This window comes from Panulirus ornatus, chromosome 38, assembly GCF_036320965.1.
Source record: "Panulirus ornatus isolate Po-2019 chromosome 38, ASM3632096v1, whole genome shotgun sequence".
In the NCBI taxonomy this organism is placed as follows: Eukaryota; Metazoa; Arthropoda; class Malacostraca; order Decapoda; family Palinuridae; genus Panulirus; species Panulirus ornatus.
The window spans coordinates 29,139,967-29,158,911 of NC_092261.1; the positions used below are offsets into that span (position 1 = coordinate 29,139,967).

An 18,945-nucleotide genomic window follows, 5' to 3' on the forward strand; every position below is an offset into this window, starting at 1 on the left:
GTATATGGGGGGGGGTTGGGCCATTTCTTTCGTCTGTTTCCTTGCGCTACCTCGCAAACGCGGGAGACAGCGACAAAGTATAAAAAATATATATATATATATATATATATATATATATATATATATATATATATATATATATATATATATATATATATATATATATATATATATATATATATATATATATATATATATATATATATATATATATATATATATACTTAGAAAAGCAAATGGATTTGTGTGTAGCATTTATGGATCTGGAGAAGGCATATGATAGAGTTGATAGAGATGCTCTGTGGAAGGTATTAAGAATATATGGTGTGGGAGGAAAGTTGTTAGAAGCAGTGAAAAGTTTTTATCGATGATGTAAGGCATGTGTACGTGTAGGAAGAGAGGAAAGTGATTGGTTCTCAGTGAATGTAGGTTTGCGGCAGGGGTGTGTGATGTCTCCATGGTTGTTTAATTTGTTTATGGATGGGGTTGTTAGGGAGGTAAATGCAAGAGTTTTGGAAAGAGGGGCAAGTATGAAGTCTGTTGGGGATGAGAGAGCTTGGGAAGTGAGTCAGTTGTTGTTCGCTGATGATACAGCGCTGGTGGCTGATTCATGTGAGAAACTGCAGAAGCTGGTGACTGAGTTTGGAAAAGTGTGTGGAAGAAGAAAGTTAAGAGTAAATGTGAATAAGAGCAAGGTTATTAGGTACAGTAGGGTTGAGGGTCAAGTCAATTGGGAGGTGAGTTTGAATGGAGAAAAACTGGAGGAAGTGAAGTGTTTTAGATATCTGGGAGTGGATCTGGCAGCGGATGGAACCATGGAAGCGGAAGTGGATCATAGGGTGGGGGAGGGGGCGAAAAATCTGGGGGCCTTGAAGAATGTGTGGAAGTCGAGAACATTATCCTGGAAAGCAAAAATGGGTATGTTTGAAGGAATAGTGGTTCCAACAATGTTGTATGGTTGCGAGAAGTGGGCTATGGATAGAGTTGTGCGCAGGAGGATGGATGTGCTGGAAATGAGATGTTTGAGGACAATGAGTGGTGTGAGGTGGTTTGATCGAGTGAGTAATGTAAGGGTAAGAGAGATGTGTGGAAATAAAAAGAGCGTGGTTGAGAGAGCAGAAGAGGGTGTTTTGAAGTGGTTTGGGCACATGGAGAGGATGAGTGAGGAAAGATTGACCAAGAGGATATATGTGTCGGAGGTGGAGGGAACAAGGAGAAGAGGGAGACCAAATTGGAGGTGGAAAGATAGAGTGAAAAAGATTTTGTGTGATCGGGGCATGAACCTGCAGGAGGGTGAAAGGAGGGCAAGGAATAGAGTGAATTGGAGCGATGTGGTATACCGGGGTTGACGTGCTGTCAGTGGATTGAAGCAAGGCATGTGAAGCGTCTGGGGTAAACCATGGAAAGCTGTGTAGGTATGTATATTTGCGTGTGTGGACGTATGTATATGCATGTGTATGGGGGGGTTGGGCCATTTCTTTCGTCTGTTTCCTTGCGCTACCTCGCAAACGCGGGAGACAGCGACAAAGTATAATAAATAAAATATAAATATATATATATATATATATATATATATCGAGGATGTAAGGCATGTGTACGTGTAGGAAGAGAGGAAAGTGATTGGTTCTCAGTGAATGTAGGTTTGCGGCGGGTGTGTGTGATGTCTCCATGGTTGTTTAATTTGTTTATGGATGGGGTTGTTAGGGAGGTGAATGCAAGAGTTTTGGAAAGAGGGGCAAGTATGAAGTCTGTTGGGGATGAGAGAGCTTGGGAAGTGAGTCAGTTGTTGTTCGCTGATGATACAGCGCTGGTGGCTGATTCATGTGAGAAACTGCAGAAGCTGGTGACTGAGTTTGGTAAAGTGTGTGGAAGAAGAAAGTTAAGAGTAAATGTGAATAAGAGCAAGGTTATTAGGTACAGTAGGGTTGAGGGTCAAGTCAATTGGGAGGTGAGTTTGAATGGAGAAAAACTGGAGGAAGTGAAGTGTTTTAGATATATGGGAGTGGATCTGGCAGCGGATGGAACCATGGAAGCGGAAGTGGATCATAGGGTGGGGGAGGGGGCGAAAATTCTGGGGGCCTTGAAGAATGTGTGGAAGTCGAGAACATTATCTCGGAAAGCAAAAGTTGGTATGTTTGAAGGAATAGTGGTTCCAACAATGTTGTATGGTTGCGAGGCGTGGGCTATGGATAGAGTTGTGCGCAGGAGGATGGATGTGCTGGAAATGAGATGTTTGAGGACAATGTGTGGTGTGAGGTGGTTTGATCGAGTAAGTAACGTAAGGGTAAGAGAGATGTGTGGAAATAAAAAGAGCGTGGTTGAGAGAGCAGAAGAGGGTGTTTTGAAATGGTTTGGGCACATGGAGAGAATGAGTGAGGAAAGATTGACCAAGAGGATATATGTGTCGGAGGTGGAGGGAACGAGGAGAAGAGGGAGACCAAATTGGAGGTGGAAAGATGGAGTGAAAAAGATTTTGTGTGATCGGGGCCTGAACATGCAGGAGGGTGAAAGGAGGGCAAGGAATAGAGTGAATTGGAGCGATGTGGTATACCGGGATTGACGTGCTGTCAGTGGATTGAATCAAGGCATGTGAAGCGTCTGGGGTAAACCATGGAAAGCTGTGTAGGTATGTATATTTGCGTGTGTGGACGTATGTATATACCTATGTATGGGGGTGGGTTGGGCCATTTCTTTCGTCTGTTTCCTTGCGCTACCTCGCAAACTCGGGAGACAGCGACAAAGCAAAAAAAAAAAAAAAAAAAAAAAAAAAAAATATATATATATATATATATATATATATATATATATATATATATATATATATATATATATATATATATATATATATATATATATATATATATATATACGTATATATATATATATATATATATATATATATATATATATATATATATATATATATATATATATATATATATATATATATATATATATATATATATATATATACGTATATTATCCCTGGGGATAGGGGAGAAAGAATACTTCCCACGTATTCCCTGCGTGTCGTAGAAGGCGACTAAAAGGGAAGGGAGCGGGGGCCTGGAAATCCTCCCCTCTCATTTTTTTTTTTTATCTTTTTCAAAAGAAGGAACAGAGAAGGGGGCCAGGTGAGGATATTCCCTCAAAGGCCCAGTCCTCTGTTCTTAACGCTACCTCGCTAATGCGGGAAATGGCGAATAGTATGAAAGAAAAGAAAAGAAATATATATATATATATATATATATATATATATATATATATATATATATATATATATGCACAAAAATTCATACTGATGAGTTTCATGACAGTATCTGCTTATGACAAGTAAGGAAAATGAAGCACAAAAATTTCCAAGCTCTTTCGTGAAATATGACACCCTCAGGGGAGAGCAGAGAAGTGTGGGAAACATTCACTACACAACGAATATATGTGGACGGAGGAAATGTGTTGTGTCAGGTCACTTGTTATGTCTGGCTTCCAGCTGGAGGCCGAGCATCGCGCCTGTCATAACACTTATGTGGTCAAAATATATTCAACTGTATGCAAATCTTTTTAACGAAAAAAGGCATCTAAATGATAGTCTTTCACTAGCATTCATTCTTCAAGTATCTATATGTGTGGTGAGGGATTCAATTATAATTCTATATCTCAGAGAGCTAGAAGACTTGACTGAAGAAGAAATCGTCCAGTTGATACAGTGGTGATCATTCTTACCGCGTAAATAAGACACTGGAAACCTGTCCCATCTTCACATAATCTTTATGTTGTTTAAGGCGAGCAGAAAAATCTTCGCCAGATGTCTTATGTGAAACATATTACAGTCTTTGTGAGGTACTGTGCACACACAGCCTACTGTATGACCTGGTGAGTATTTGACTGGATTATTCATAACAGTATCGCCATTGGTGAAGGTTTGAGGGTCTGTTATGGAGGGCAGAGGTCCGAGATGTGGCCTGGTGGTGGTAAGGAGGGAGATCTGAGAGGCTGTAGTTAGTGGTACGTGTCAGGTCTCTTACAGTTGGTGTGGTAGATTCAACTATGTCTTTCAATATCAATTCTAGTGTGGGAGATGCTATTGCTTGGTTCAGCTATGATTTCCAGGGTTTGAGCGATCTGGTGCATCGTATAATTATTCTTTGGTTTATGCTTTATTCTTAATTAGTCTCTTGGTATATCAGACCGTCTTAGCGAGGTGGTCTGTGGTGGTAGGAACCATTCTTAACTAGCTGGTCTGCGGTGGTAGGAACCATTCTTAACTAGCTGGTCTGCGGTGGTAGGAACCGTGAACAGTTCTCTCCTCCATCAACGCGTCGTAATTATATTCATCTGTTGTTATCTGTTCTGTTGGTGAGTTTCCTGCATAGAGTGTGTCTCCAGCCCGGGCCTGAGGCTGATAAATACTCTTGTTTCATTATTTACGATTTGGTTTGAAAGGTGAGGTCATTTCCTAGTGTGGCAGCCCATGGCTGTGGCTGGGAACCGTCCCTCAGAGTGCACACACATTTGTGGCTGTTGGTTCCGTAACCTCTCATGTATGGTCGTGTTCAGTACACAGTGCAGCCCTCCCATGTGTGGTCGGGTTTAGCACACAGTGCAGCCCTCCCATGTGTGGTCGGGTTTAGCACACAGTGCAGCCCTCCCATGTGTGGTCGTGTTCAGCACACAGTGCAAACCTCCCATGTGTGGTCGGGTTTAGCACACAGTGCAAACCTCCCATGTGTGGTCGGGTTTAGCACACAGTGCAACCCTCCCATGTGTGGTCGGGTTTAGCACACAGTGCAACCCTCTCATGTATGGTCGTGTTCAGCACACAGTGCAAACCTCCCATGTGTGGTCGTGTTCAGCACACAGTGCAACCCTCCCATGTGTGGTCGGGTTTAGTACACAGTGCAAACCTCCCATGTGTGGTCGGGTTTAGCACACAGTGCAACCCTCTCATGTATGGTCGTGTTCAACACAGAGTGCAACCCTCCCATATGTGGTCGGGTTTAGCACACAGTGCAACCCTCTCATGTGTGGTCGGGTTTAGCACACAGTGCAACCCTCTCATGTGTGGTCGGGTTTAGCACACAGTGCAACCCTCTCATGTGTGGTCGGGTTTAGCACACAGTGCAAACCTCCCATGTGTGGTCGGGGTTAGCACACAGTGCAACCCTCTCATGTATGGTCGTGTTCAACACACAGTGCAACCCTCCCATATGTGGTCGGGTTTAGCACACAGTGCAACCCTCCCATGTGTGGTCGGGTTCAGCTGGGACAGAGTAGCCTTTGTGTCGTGGTGATTGAGTACATACCATATGTAGTATGTTGTCAGAGCAATAGATTATTCAGGCTCAATTGGTTAGCTATTAATATGGAGATGACCTGCATCCAGAGCCTTGCTGGAAGACTTTTTCAGCCATATTTTCCCCTGAGTCCAGCTGGATCCTACCAGTGTTTGATGTCGAGAATCTGAATATGTTAGCAGTGGAACTCTTCGGTTCATCTTGATCGTGGTTTGTGCTGTCTTTGATGCCATCTGGACAGTGATCATGTAAGAGATTTGATGTTATGTACGATGATGGGTCGGCAACAGTTCATGACTGGTGGGCCACAAGATGATGAGAGCTAAACTGTTTTTTTTAGATTGTTGAATGATGTTGCCTTTGCAAATGGCTTCGTGATTCGTTTGTCGCTGAAAGGCTTTCGGCTCAGTATTTCATGGTGAAGTCTACGGCCAGATTACCTGGTTCAGTAAGATTAAGTTGCAGGTTTTTATCAAATATCTGGATATTGAAGGCATCATCTACACTCACCTATAACCTCAACACATTAAACCTCTAGATTCCCAATGTGGGACGGGGAGTGTAGGGGAGGTAGAATACTCCCCACGTAGTAACCCTGCATGTTCTATAAGGGCGAGTAAGATGTGCAGGAAGGATGGTTCAGTAGCCCTTCCTTCCCGGGCTCCAGAGGGAACCAAGCCGAGGTTATTCTTTTTCCTCCAAGGCCCAGACATCTCTACCTGCCGCTCCCGTTATTACATTTACCCTGTGTATATGTGAGGATTTCTTTACCTTTTCTGAGACGAGAAAAACAAGATTTATGGCAATTGGATTTAGAGGGACTTCAGCTTTTTAGGATAGCAATATATATATATATATATATATATATATATATATATATATATATATATATATATATATATATATATATATATATCCCTATGAGTCCACGGGGAAAATGAAACACGAAAAGTTCCCAAGTGCACTTTCCTGTAATAATCACATCATCAGGGGAGAAACAAGAGAGGAATATAACAGTTAGTTGATATCCATCCTAGCTTCGTGGTAGAGGATGTGTGGATCAGGTGTTTGTTTTGAAAAATGTATGTGAGAAATACTTGGAAAAGCAAATGGATTTGTATGTAGCATTTATGGATCTGGAGAAGACATATGATAGAGTTGATAGAGATGCTCTGTGGAAGGTATTAAGAATATATGGTGTGGGAGGCAAGTTGTTAGAAGCAGTGAAAAGTTTTTATCGAGGATGTATGGTATGTGTACGTGTAGGAAGAGAGGAAAGTGATTGGTTCTCAGTGAATGTAGGTTTGCGGCAGGGGTGTGTGATGTCTCCATGGTTGTTTAATTTGTTTATGGATGGGGTTGTTAGGGAGGTGAATGCAAGAGTTTTGGAAAGAGGGGCAAGTATGAAGTCTGTTGGGGATGAGAGAGCTTGGGAAGTGAGTCAGTTGTATTTCGCTGATGATACAACGCTGGTGGCTGATTCATGTGAGAAACTGCAGAAGCTGGTGACAGAGTTTGGTAAAGTGTGTGAAAGAAGAAAGTTAAGAGAAAATGTGAATAAGAGCAAGGTTATTAGGTACAGTAGGGTTAAGGGTCAAGTCAGTTGGGAGGTAAGTTTGAATGGAGAAAAACTGGAGGAAGTAAAGTGTTTTAGATATCTGGGAGTGGATCTGGCAGCGGATGGAACCATGGAAGCGGAAGTGGATCATAGGGTGGGGGAGGGGGTGAAAATCCTGGGAGCCTTGAAGAACGTGTGGAAGTCGAGAACATTATCTCGGAAAGCAAAAATGGGTATGTTTGAAGGAAGAGTGGTTCCAACAATGTTGTATGGTTGCGAGGCGTGGGCTATGGATAGAGTTGTGCGCAGGAGGATGGATGTGCTGGAAATGAGATGTTTGAGGACAATGTGTGGTGTGAGGTGGTTTGATCGAGTAAGTAACGTAAGGGTAAGAGAGATGTGTGGAAATAAAAAGAGCGTGGTTGAGAGAGCAGAAGAGGGTGTTTTGAAATGGTTTGGGCACATGGAGAGAATGAGTGAGGAAAGATTGACCAAGAGGAAATATGTGTCGGAGGTGGAGGGAACGAGGAGAAGTGGGAGACCAAATTGGAGGTGGAAAGATGGAGTGAAAAGATTTTGTGTGATCGGGGCCTGAACATGCAGGAGGGTGAAAGGAGGGCAAGGAATAGAGTGAATTGGAGCGATGTGGTATACCGGGGTTGACGTGCTGTCAGTGGATTGAATCAAGGCATGTGAAGCGTCCGGGGTAAACCATGGAAAGCTGTGTAGGTATGTATATTTCTGTGTGTGGACGTGTGTATGTACATGTGTATGGGGGGGGTTGGGCCATTTCTTTCGTCTGTTTCCTTGCGCTACCTCGCAAACGCGGGAGACAGCGACAAAGTATAAAAAAAAAAAAAAAAATATATATATATATATATATATATATATATATATATATATATATATATATATATATATATATATATATATATATATATATATATATATATATATATAAATATATATATATATATATATATATATATATATATATATATATATATATATATATATATATATATATATATATATATAGAGAGAGAGAGAGAGAGAGAGAGAGAGTGAGAGAGAGAGAGTGAATTGGAGCGATGTGGTATACCGGGGTTGACGTGCTGCCGGTGGATTGAATCAGGGCATGTGAAGCGTCTGGTGTAAACCATGGAAAGCTGTGTAGGTATGTATATTTGCGTGTGTGGACGTATGAATATACATGTGTATGGGGGTGGGTTGGGCCATTTCTTTCGTCTGTTTCCTTGCGCTACCTCGCAAACGCGGGAGACAGCGACAAAGCAAAAAAAAAAAAAAAAATATATATATATATATATATATATGTAGAGTGAAGACATTGTACAAGATACGGGGCAACACGAGTATATAACTCTCTCTCCGTAGCGCGCGAATAGTAATCACACACACACGAATATACAACTCCCTTCCCGTACACTGGAAATTGGTAATTATAAATTGGTAATTTCACACATAGGTAGAAGGTGGGAAGCAACCACCGAACACGGAGGGTATATGACTACCACAAAATGAGCAGCACGAAAGTGGCTGTCAGGGTTCCCTCCCTGGGCCAGGTTGCTGTAGATAGATAGATAGATGTTTATTGACCACAAAAAAAATTACATTTGGAATTATGAATTTTAATAATTGTCATTTACTCTAACTTAAGAAATAAGATTTACATAAGAACAGAAATACAGTGTTATATAAGATGATCATAGGCAATACTAAACCTACAAGTGTATCCTTTGGTTCAGTAATGTACTGCAGCTGAACACAACACACATGATAGTATACACCAAATATCATACTTGAGTAAACTGATATATTTCTATACTTTTCTCTGAAAAAGATTCGGTATTCCGTGGAATGTATGTCAGACTAGATCGTCCTTGGTGTTTTCGGCAAGTAAATCGTCTAGAACAGATACATTAAACTGTTGGGGTAAGCTCTGTGTCTGAGGCCAGTTTACGATAACGTGACGGTCAGTTGGAGCCTCGTCACAGGTGTACACCTGATCTTCACCTGCCAGGCGGCCTCGCGAGGTCCAGCGGCCTCACTTGACATCCAGGGAGTGTGCACTGACCCCCTCCATCCCTCACTCCGCGTCCAGGATATTCGCCCCAGTTCACCTCCATCTGTTATTGTATTACAAATGTCGTGAACAATACAGTTAGGGTCGACGATATAGATCACACCTACTCAACACTGGGTCGGCAATATCTCGTTTCATGGCGTTAATTGCATTTTGTTCATTATCCACCTCATTGAATATCAGGCCTGTCACACACCCCATGTGTGGCTGTTATAAATTTGATCATAATTACATGGCGTGAACTAATGGGTCATCTTCCATATCATTTAATTCAGTTCATATGTTTTTGAAAAACTCTCGCTGTTTAGCAGTAACTTAATGCGCGGAGGTGTGTGTGTGTGTGTGTGTGTGTGTGTGTGTGTGTATGTCGGGACGGCCAAGTTTCACCATACACAATCATTATCCGTAGCGTTACCAACACCCAACAATTGCTTTATACACCAATTAAACAGCTGCGACATAGATCCCATATCTCCATTCAGCCATAACTCCCAGCCATACAATATACTGGATACACAGCCATACAATATACTGCACACGCTCTCGCTAAATTCTCAAATAACATTCGACAACTTGTAACTCACATGAAATCTATGCTTAACCGTAAATTTTCCTGCGGTGAGCGTTACGCGATAGCGCTGTACAACGGCAAATTTTGGGGATATGTAAAGAAAGTTTAAGAGACGTGGGCCTGCGAGAGTAAAACTCTCTACCAAGAGTCTAAAATTCGATGTTTAACTGGACACAGATCCAGGAGGTGGGGTCCAAGAATGCATAGCTCACTCCCCGTACTGTACATATAGGAACTCACAGAAGAATGCGTATGATGGGATTGACAGAGTGGCCTTGTGAAACGTCCTTGCGAGTGAATGGGTAAAATGAAAAGTTTCTAAATGCAATGAGCAGTATAAAACGGGAGAGTAAGACGTGTGTGCGAGTAGGAACGGAGGAGAGCGAGTGCTTTCCCGTGAAGGTTGGTCTGTGTCAAGGGTATGGGATGTCACCGGGGCTGTTTAATCTGTCTATGGACAAGATGTTAAGCGAGATAAATGGAAGATCGTAGAGCGAAGGTGTATGGTATGGTTGTGGTGGGAGTAGTATTGGGGGTGCGGATATGAGATGTGAATCACTTGCTTTTTGCAGATGACACATCACTGGTGGCAGCCTCCGTAGAGACACCTCGAAGCTGCGCGTCACTTTGAATGAGAGGGAGGACTTAAAAGAAGTGAAGTGGTTTAGATACCAAGGAGTAGACATGGCAGAACCAAAGGGGATATGTTGGGAGACGTGAGGAGAGTAAGACACGAAGACCCGAGCACCATCCTGATAACTCACGTCATCAGAAACACTGAAACAATGAATAAGTGCAAGTTATACAAATACTATGTATATATATATATATATATATATATATATATATATATATATATATATATATATATATATATATATATATATATATATATATATATATATATGAGTGAGGAAAGATTGACAGAGAGAATATATGTCAGAGGTGGAGGGAACGAGGAGAACTAGGAGACCAAATTGGAGGGGAGGGTTGGAGTGAAAAATATTTTGAGTGATCAGGGCCTGAACATGCAGGAGGGTGAAAGGCGGGCAAGGAATAGAGTGAATTGGAACGATGTGGTATACCAGGATCGAAGTGCTGCCAATGGATTGAACCAGGGCATGTGAAGCGTCTGCGGTAAACCATGGAAAGTTCTGTTGGGCCTGGATGTGGAAAGGGAGCTGTGGTTTCGGTGCATTATTACATGACAGCTAGAGACTGAGTGTGAACGAATGTGGCCTTTGTAGTCTTTACTTAGCGCTATCTCATGCGCCTGCTGGGGAAGGGGGTTGTCATTTCGTGTGTGACGGGGTGGCAACGGGAATGAATAAAGGCAGCACGTATGAATTATGTACATGTGTATATATGTATATGTCTGTGTATGTATATAAATATATATATATATATATATATATATATATATATATATATATATATATATATATATATATATATATATATATGTATATATATATATATATATATATATATATATATATATATATATATATATATATATATATATATATAATGTGTACGTTGAAATATATGGGTATGTATATGTGCGTGTGTGGACGTGTATGTATATACATGTTTATGTGGGTGGGTTGGGCCATTCTTTCTTCTGTTTCCTTGCGCTACTTCGCTAACCCGGGAGACAGCGACTTAGTATAATGAATAGATAAAGAATATGAATTTATATATTAAAATCTATAATAATAATGATAATAATGATAATGATAATAATGATAATAATGATAGCAATAATGATGATGATAGTAATAATAATAATAATAATAATAATAATAATAATAATAATAATAATAACAATAATAATAACAATGATAATAATAATGATACTAATAATAATAATAATAATAATAATAATAATAATAATAATAATAATAATAATAATAATAATAATAATAATAATAGATATAATAATAATAATAATAATAATAATAATAATAATAATAATAATAATAATGATAATAATAATGGTAATAATGATAGTAATAATGATAATAATAACGATAATAACAATAATAGATTAAAAGATATAAAGTAAAAGATAAAGATTGTGAAAAAAAATCTATATATTTTTTTCTTTATTTAGGAAACAACAAAGTGTATCGCTGGGCGACGTGTATAACGTAGCCGGTACCTGGCCTTCTGGAGGTGGGCTTAGGCTGTCACGCCTCACACTAGGTGGGTTCAGGCTCTCTTCTTCTTCCCTGGCGTGTGTTCTGTGCTGTGCCGAGCTGCCACGCTTCACACTAGGCAACGAGAAAAGTGCTTTCCATGATGGAATCTCATTGGTTGTAATGTTCCAGGAAACTATGATCTTAGATTCTCCATATTCACTATATTTTTCTGGGACCTTTCAGAATTGATAGTGTTAGGCATCTGATCATTTTGAGTCGTGTTTCAGTAACCTGTCATTATACTTTTTGCATCATCTTATACCCAGTGTCTCAATCTAATATGGTAATCAATTTGAAGGCAAATGGTATTATCAAGTTTAAACAAATACGTAATAAACATATTATTTGATATTCTTGAATTATAATTATATTCACATTTCTTTTTACTTACGTTTATAAACTGTAAGACTGACACCACATACGATCTAGCCGGCTCTCACATACCACTAACGTTACCTATACCCAAGCTGAGTAACCAGTAGGTTAGCCCACAGCAACCCAGCTACGATGGTCACTTCTACCTCGCTTCAGGGATACATACACGTGGGACAAGACGTTTCCACAAGTGTGATGAAAATATTTCCCTCCTTTTTCCTTTTCATTCAGCCGCTCTGGAATATGCAGAAGCATAGCCAGTGGTTTCGGGAGAGACATTTAGAATATTTGAGTTACGAAATGTATCTGAGGATGTACCACAGATGAACGTGAACTGTTGTTTTAGAAACAGCAAGAAATGATGCACTGTATCCATGTAGAATATTCCAGCAATAAGGGGAGTGTATATGCCTGTAGTTAGAAGAGCGGATGTGCCAGCAGTCAGGGAAATGGATGCACCAGCATTCAGGGAAATGGATGAGCCAACAGTCAGGGATATGGATGCACCAGCAGTCAGGGAATGGATGCACCAGCAGTCAGGGGAATGGATGAGCCAGCAGTCAGGGATTGGATGAGCCAGCAGTCAGGGAATGGATGAGCCAGCAGTCAGGGGAATGGATGTGCCAGCAGTCAGGGGAATGGATGAGCCAGCAGTCAGGGAAATGGATGTGCCAGCAGTCAGGGGAATGGATGTGCCAGCAGTCAGGGAATGGATGAGCCAGCAGTCAGGGAATGGATGAGCCAGCAGTCAGGGGAATGGATGAGCCAGCAGTCAGGGGAATGGATGTGCCAGCAGTCAGGGGAATGGATGTGCCAGCAGTCAGGGAATGGATGAGCCAGCAGTCAGGGAATGGATGAGCCAGCAGTCAGGGGAATGGATGAGCCAGCAGTCAGGGGAATGGATGAGCCAGCAGTCAGGGAATGGATGAGCCAGCAGTCAGGGGAATGGATGAGCCAGCAGTCAGGGGAATGGATGTGCCAGCAGTCAGGGGAATGGATGTGCCAGCAGTCAGGGAAATGGATGCACCAGCAGTCAGGGAAATGGATGAGCCAACAGTCAGGGATATGGATGCACCAGCAGTCAGGGGAATGGATGCACCAGCAGTCAGGGAATGGATGAGCCAGCAGTCAGGGAATGGATGAGCCACCAGTCAGGGGAATGGATGAGCCAGCAGTCAGGGAATGGATGAGCCAGCAGTCAGGGAATGGATGAGCCAGCAGTCAGGGAATGGATGAGCCAGCAGTCAGGGAATGGATGCACCAGCAGTCAGGGGAATGGATGAGCCAGCAGTCAGGGGAATGGATGTGCCAGCAGTCAGGGGAATGGATGCACCAGCAGTCAGGGAATGGATGTGCCAGCAGTCAGGGGAATGGATGAGCCAGCAGTCAGGGAATGGATGAGCCAGCAGTCAGGGGAATGGATGAGCCAGCAGTCAGGGGAATGGATGCACCAGCAGTCAGGGAATGGATGTGCCAGCAGTCAGGGGAATGGATGTGCCAGCAGTCAGGGAATGGATGAGCCAGCAGTCAGGGAATGGATGCACCAGCAGTCAGGGAATGGATGAGCCAGCAGTCAGGGAATGGATGAGCCAGCAGTCAGGGGAATGGATGAGCCAGCAGTCAGGGGAATGGATGAGCCAGCAGTCAGGGGAATGGATGTGCCAGCAGTCAGGGAATGGATGAGCCAGCAGTCAGGGGAATGGATGAGCCAGCAGTCAGGGGAATGGATGCACCAGCAGTCAGGGAATGGATGTGCCAGCAGTCAGGGGAATGGATGAGCCAGCAGTAAGGGAATGGATGAGCCAGCAGTCAGGGAATGGATGCACCAGCAGTCAGGGAATGGATGAGCCAGCAGTCAGGGAATGGATGAGCCAGCAGTCAGGGGAATGGATGAGCCAGCAGTCAGGGGAATGGATGAGCCAGCAGTCAGGGGAATGGATGTGCCAGCAGTCAGGGAATGGATGAGCCAGCAGTCAGGGAATGGATGAGCCAGCAGTCAGGGAATGGATGAGCCAGCAGTCAGGGGAATGGATGAGCCAGCAGTCAGGGGAATGGATGTGCCAGCAGTCAGGGGAATGGATGAGCCAGCAGTCAGGGGAATGGATGAGCCAGCAGTCAGGGAATGGATGATTGTGATGGGATACTTGCGATGATATGAGAAGCACACTGTAGCCCTTAATTTGAACAATGACCAAAGAAATCTAAAGTACAATATTCCATTTGATGATGGAAATTATGTTGATCTGATGATAGTCTTTTCTTCTTTCTCTTTTCGTCCCTTCCTCCTTCTCTCCTCCCTTCCTCCTTCTCTCCTCCTCTCTTCGTCTATCTCTCTTCTCTCTTTTTCGATCAAAATCTTAATTAATTCCGTCATCCCAGGCCAGTTATTAACGAGCCTCATCACTTCACGTGCCATCTACCAATTAGTGACCTCTAATTACTCTTCCAAGCGAGCTACCATCCTGCGCCACCTCCCAGGCTCAGCGCACACCAGTTCCTTATCCGGGTAACCCGTGATGGGGAGGTTACAAGCCTGTTGACCCGCGATGGGGAAGGTTAAGGACCAGGTGATCCGTGAAGGGGGAGGTTATATGCTTGGTGATTCGTGCTGGGGAGGTTAAGAGCAGTGTCCAATGATTGGGGAGTTAAGGGAGGTTAAGGGTCTAATGACCCATGATTGGAGGGTTCAGATCTTTGTGACCCATGACTGGGAGATTAAGGGCCTAACGGCTCGTGATGGGGGAGGTTAATTGTCAGTGCAACGTATTGGGGAGGTCAAAGGATCTTAGCATCCTTAAATGACAATAAGATCGGCCACAATGAGGAAGTGTGGTAGCCCTTCTCTACAACAGTCCTATCATTTCTCTCTCATTTTCCAAGGTTATAAAACTTTACGATGTTATGAACAGCTAAAGATCCTTAGCTCAGAGCAGCCCCCATGTCTGGTTCACAAATGAGGCACGCTCAGTGCCTCAAATTTGGAATCTTTATGCCATCATCCACTTATTTTATGATATATTCATTAGTGGCAACTGGACGTTACACCCCGGTTCTCCTGAGCTGTAGAAGGGCCCTCGTAGCTCGACTTACCGGGTGCCGTAGACACGTAAAGCTCGTCTCATGGTGAAGAAATATGTGGTTCTAGTAGAGTGCTAACTTAATCCTCATACTTTCAAAAGAAAATTTCTCAGTCTTTAAATCCTTCCAACTTTAGTATTTAATGTTCGATTAATGTGATTTTTATTTTTACGGCAGGCGTTCAAAGTTCGAGTCTGGTGAGGGGGTTTTTAGTGCCTTTTACGACTTTACTATTTCTCTCACGTTTTTCCGAATTCATTTCTCTTATCTTAAGAGATGTGTTATCAAAGACCCGTTTGGTCAGCTTAAAAGTGACACATTACAATATGTAATAACATTACAATATGTAATAACATTAATGTATTACCCAATACTCTGGTCTGGGGCTTAAGACTTAAGATCCTGTAGTGTCTCATGAGTCTAATGCATTAGAGAACCGTCCAACCACAGAGATCGTAATTTAAATCGCGCGGGCTCTACGTCATTGCTTCTCATTTTTCTGATTAGCGGAGGCCTCATAATCTACCCAAGGAATCTAGAGCTGTGATTGGCTGGTGATACAAACATAGTACAGCCATCATGGAGGGATAATGAAAGATCATTGGCCGAGAGTTTAGGAAGCATGGCTCCTGACAGTAACCAGCGGGCTTTCGCAACAGACTTTAACCAAATCTACAGAAGTGAGGGCAGGAGGGAGTGTGAAGGGTGAAGCGGTAAGTGTCGGAATACCTACGTGTGACAACACACACTCACAGCTGAGGGAAGAGTATTGATTACCGTAGACATCCGGTGGATGACCATCATCTGGATGGATCCAGTAGATGCAAGAGGTGTAAAGACTACATCATTTCATTCAGTCGTTCGTGACTGAGGAAGTTGTATACAACGAAGACTTTTTTCCCGTTATTCCCATTATTCATCTGCGTTAGATATCAGTCCTTTCAGGAATGAATGAACATAGAAAGAAAACGGACTTCTGGAAATTGAAGCGTTGGAATACTCCTCATTCACACAGCTGCTCAACGAAGGCTTTGTGAGGTTAGGATATCCAGGGAAAATGGGGCTCCTTAAGACGCTGAATATACAGCTTTCACGAAGAAATGGTTAACATTGATGACGGTGTTGAAGACATTTTATCCTTCTTGTAAAAGATGACAAATAAGGATAAGTCTAGAAGTCTAGTGTTGCCCTATTCGCCCAACTTAGCTAATCTATGTTCTAAAACGTTCATTGGTATATAACAGTTGCTTTCCAGTACAATAACACCGTCAACAAGACCTTGACAAATAATAGGCCTAATCATCCAGAAATTGTGAGTGTTTACGCCGTGATATGCAAGGCATGTAAATATATATATATATGTAGGCCAAACCGGTAAGATGGTATCAGAGATGGGTGTTACTGGCACCAACATTCAGCATGGATGGATGACCACAAAAATGCAATCGCTAAACATTATCATGATAATGATCACCCCATAAGTCTTGAAAATCTCGTTATTTCGTACCCCTCTGCTGATTATGCCACACGTAACGTTATTGAATCTGTCCTAATTGCTAATACTATGAACTTTAATTTGTCCCCAGGCAATTCTAAAGCTCATCCAAGCATTAACCAAATCATTATGATAGAATTTATAAAACACGAAAACAAAAAAAAGTTGATCTTTACACACCAGCTCCCCAGGTCAACCCCGCCACCTGACACTCTTCAATCACTCCCTGTCAACGGTTACGACCAGACATAGCAAGCAGTGCTTGGCCTAGACACATTGGTGTTGGACGGCGGGAACCAAGTGTGATGTTGAGATTGAAATAACTTTGTTAAGTACTGCACCTGTTGAGGTGGATTGTCTCCACGAAACATGTGCCACATGTATAGAAAAATTACATTTTTAATAAAATTGTATGAACTATTGGAGTGCGATTTCACCTACATACTATCATCACGGACAAGTGTGATCATGTGTATATATTTTTTTTTTTTTTTTTGCCGCTGTCTCCCCCGTTTGCGAGGTAGCGCAAGGAAACAGACGAAAGAAATGGCCCAACCCACCCCCATACACATGCCTTGATTCAACCCACTGACAGCACGTCAACCCCGGTATACCACATCGATCCAATTCACTCTATTCTTTGCCCTCCTTTCACACTCCTGCATGTTCAGGCCCCGATCACACAAAATCTTTTTCACTCCATCTTTCCACCTCCAATTTGGTCTCCCTCTTCTCCTCGTTCCCTCCACCTCCGACACATATATCCTCTTGGTCAATCTTTCCTCACTCATTCTCTCCAAGTGACCAAACCATTTCAAAACACCCTCTTCTGCTCTCTCAACCACGCTCTTTTTATTTCCACACATCTCTCTTACCCTTACGTTACTTACTCGATCAAACCACCTCACACCACACATTGTCCTCAAACATCTCATTTCCAGCACATCCATCCTACTGCGCACAACTCTATCCATAGCCCACGCCTCGCAACCATACAACATTGTTGGAACCACTATTCCTTCAAACATACCCATTTTTGCTTTCCGAGATAATGTTCTCGACTTCCACACATTCTTCAAGGCTCCCAGAATTTTCACCCCCTCCCCCACCCTATGATCCACTTCCGCTTCCATGGTTCCATCCGCTGCCAGATCCACTCCCAGATATCTAAAACACTTCACTTCCTCCAGTTTTTCTCCATTCAAACTCACCTCCCAATTGAATTGACCCTCAACCTTACTGTACCTAATAACCTTGCTCTTATTCACATTTACTCTTAACTTCCTTCTTTCACACACTTTACCAAACTCAGTCACCAGCTTCTGCAGTTTCTCACATGAATCAGCCACCAGCGCTGTATCATCAGCGAACAACAACTGACTCACTTCCCAAGCTCTCTCATCCCCAACAGACTTCATACTTGCCCCTCTTTCCAAAACTCTTGCATTCACCTCCCTAACAACCCCATCCATAAACAAATTAAACAACCATGGAGACATCACACACCCCTGCCGCAAACCTACATTCACTGAGAACCAATCACTTTCCTCTCTTCCTACACGTACACATGCCTTACATCCTCGATAAAAACTTTTCACTGCTTCTAACAACTTGCCTCCCACACCATATATTCTTAATACCTTCCACAGAGCATCTCTATCAACTCTATCATATGCCTTCTCCAGATCCATAAATGCTACATACAAATCCATTTGCTTTTCTAAGTATTTCTCACATACATTCTTCAAAGCAAACACCTGATCCACACATCCTCTACCACTTCTGAAACCACACTGCTCTTCCCCAATCTGATGCTCTGTACATGCCTTCACCCTCTCAATCAATACCCTCCCATATAATTTGCCAGGAATACTCAACAAACTTATACCTCTGTAATTTGAGCACTCACTCTTATCCCCTTTGCCTTTGTACAATGGCACTATGCACGCATTCCGCCAATCCTCAGGCACCTCACCATGAGTCATACATACATTAAATAACCTTACCAACCAGTCAACAATACAGTCACCCCCTTTTTTAATAAATTCCACTGCAATACCATCCAAACCTGCTGCCTTGCCGGCTTTCATCTTCCGCAAAGCTTTTACTACCTCTTCTCTGTTTACCAACTCATTTTCCCTAACCCTCGCACTTTGCACACCACCTCGACCAAAACACCCTATATCTGCCACTCTATCATCAAACACATTCAACAAACCTTCAAAATACTCACTCCATTTCCTTCTCACATCACCACTACTTGTTA

The 18,945-nt window shown here is 42.4% G+C and overlaps 1 protein-coding gene across 1 annotated transcript in view; it reads right to left on the reverse strand.

The window, feature by feature from the left end:
* LOC139760960 (uncharacterized) overlaps nucleotides 1-18,945 on the reverse strand; it is a 368,653-nt gene that overhangs the window by 152,242 nt on the left and 197,466 nt on the right. The gene's annotated exons all lie outside the window — the stretch shown is intronic.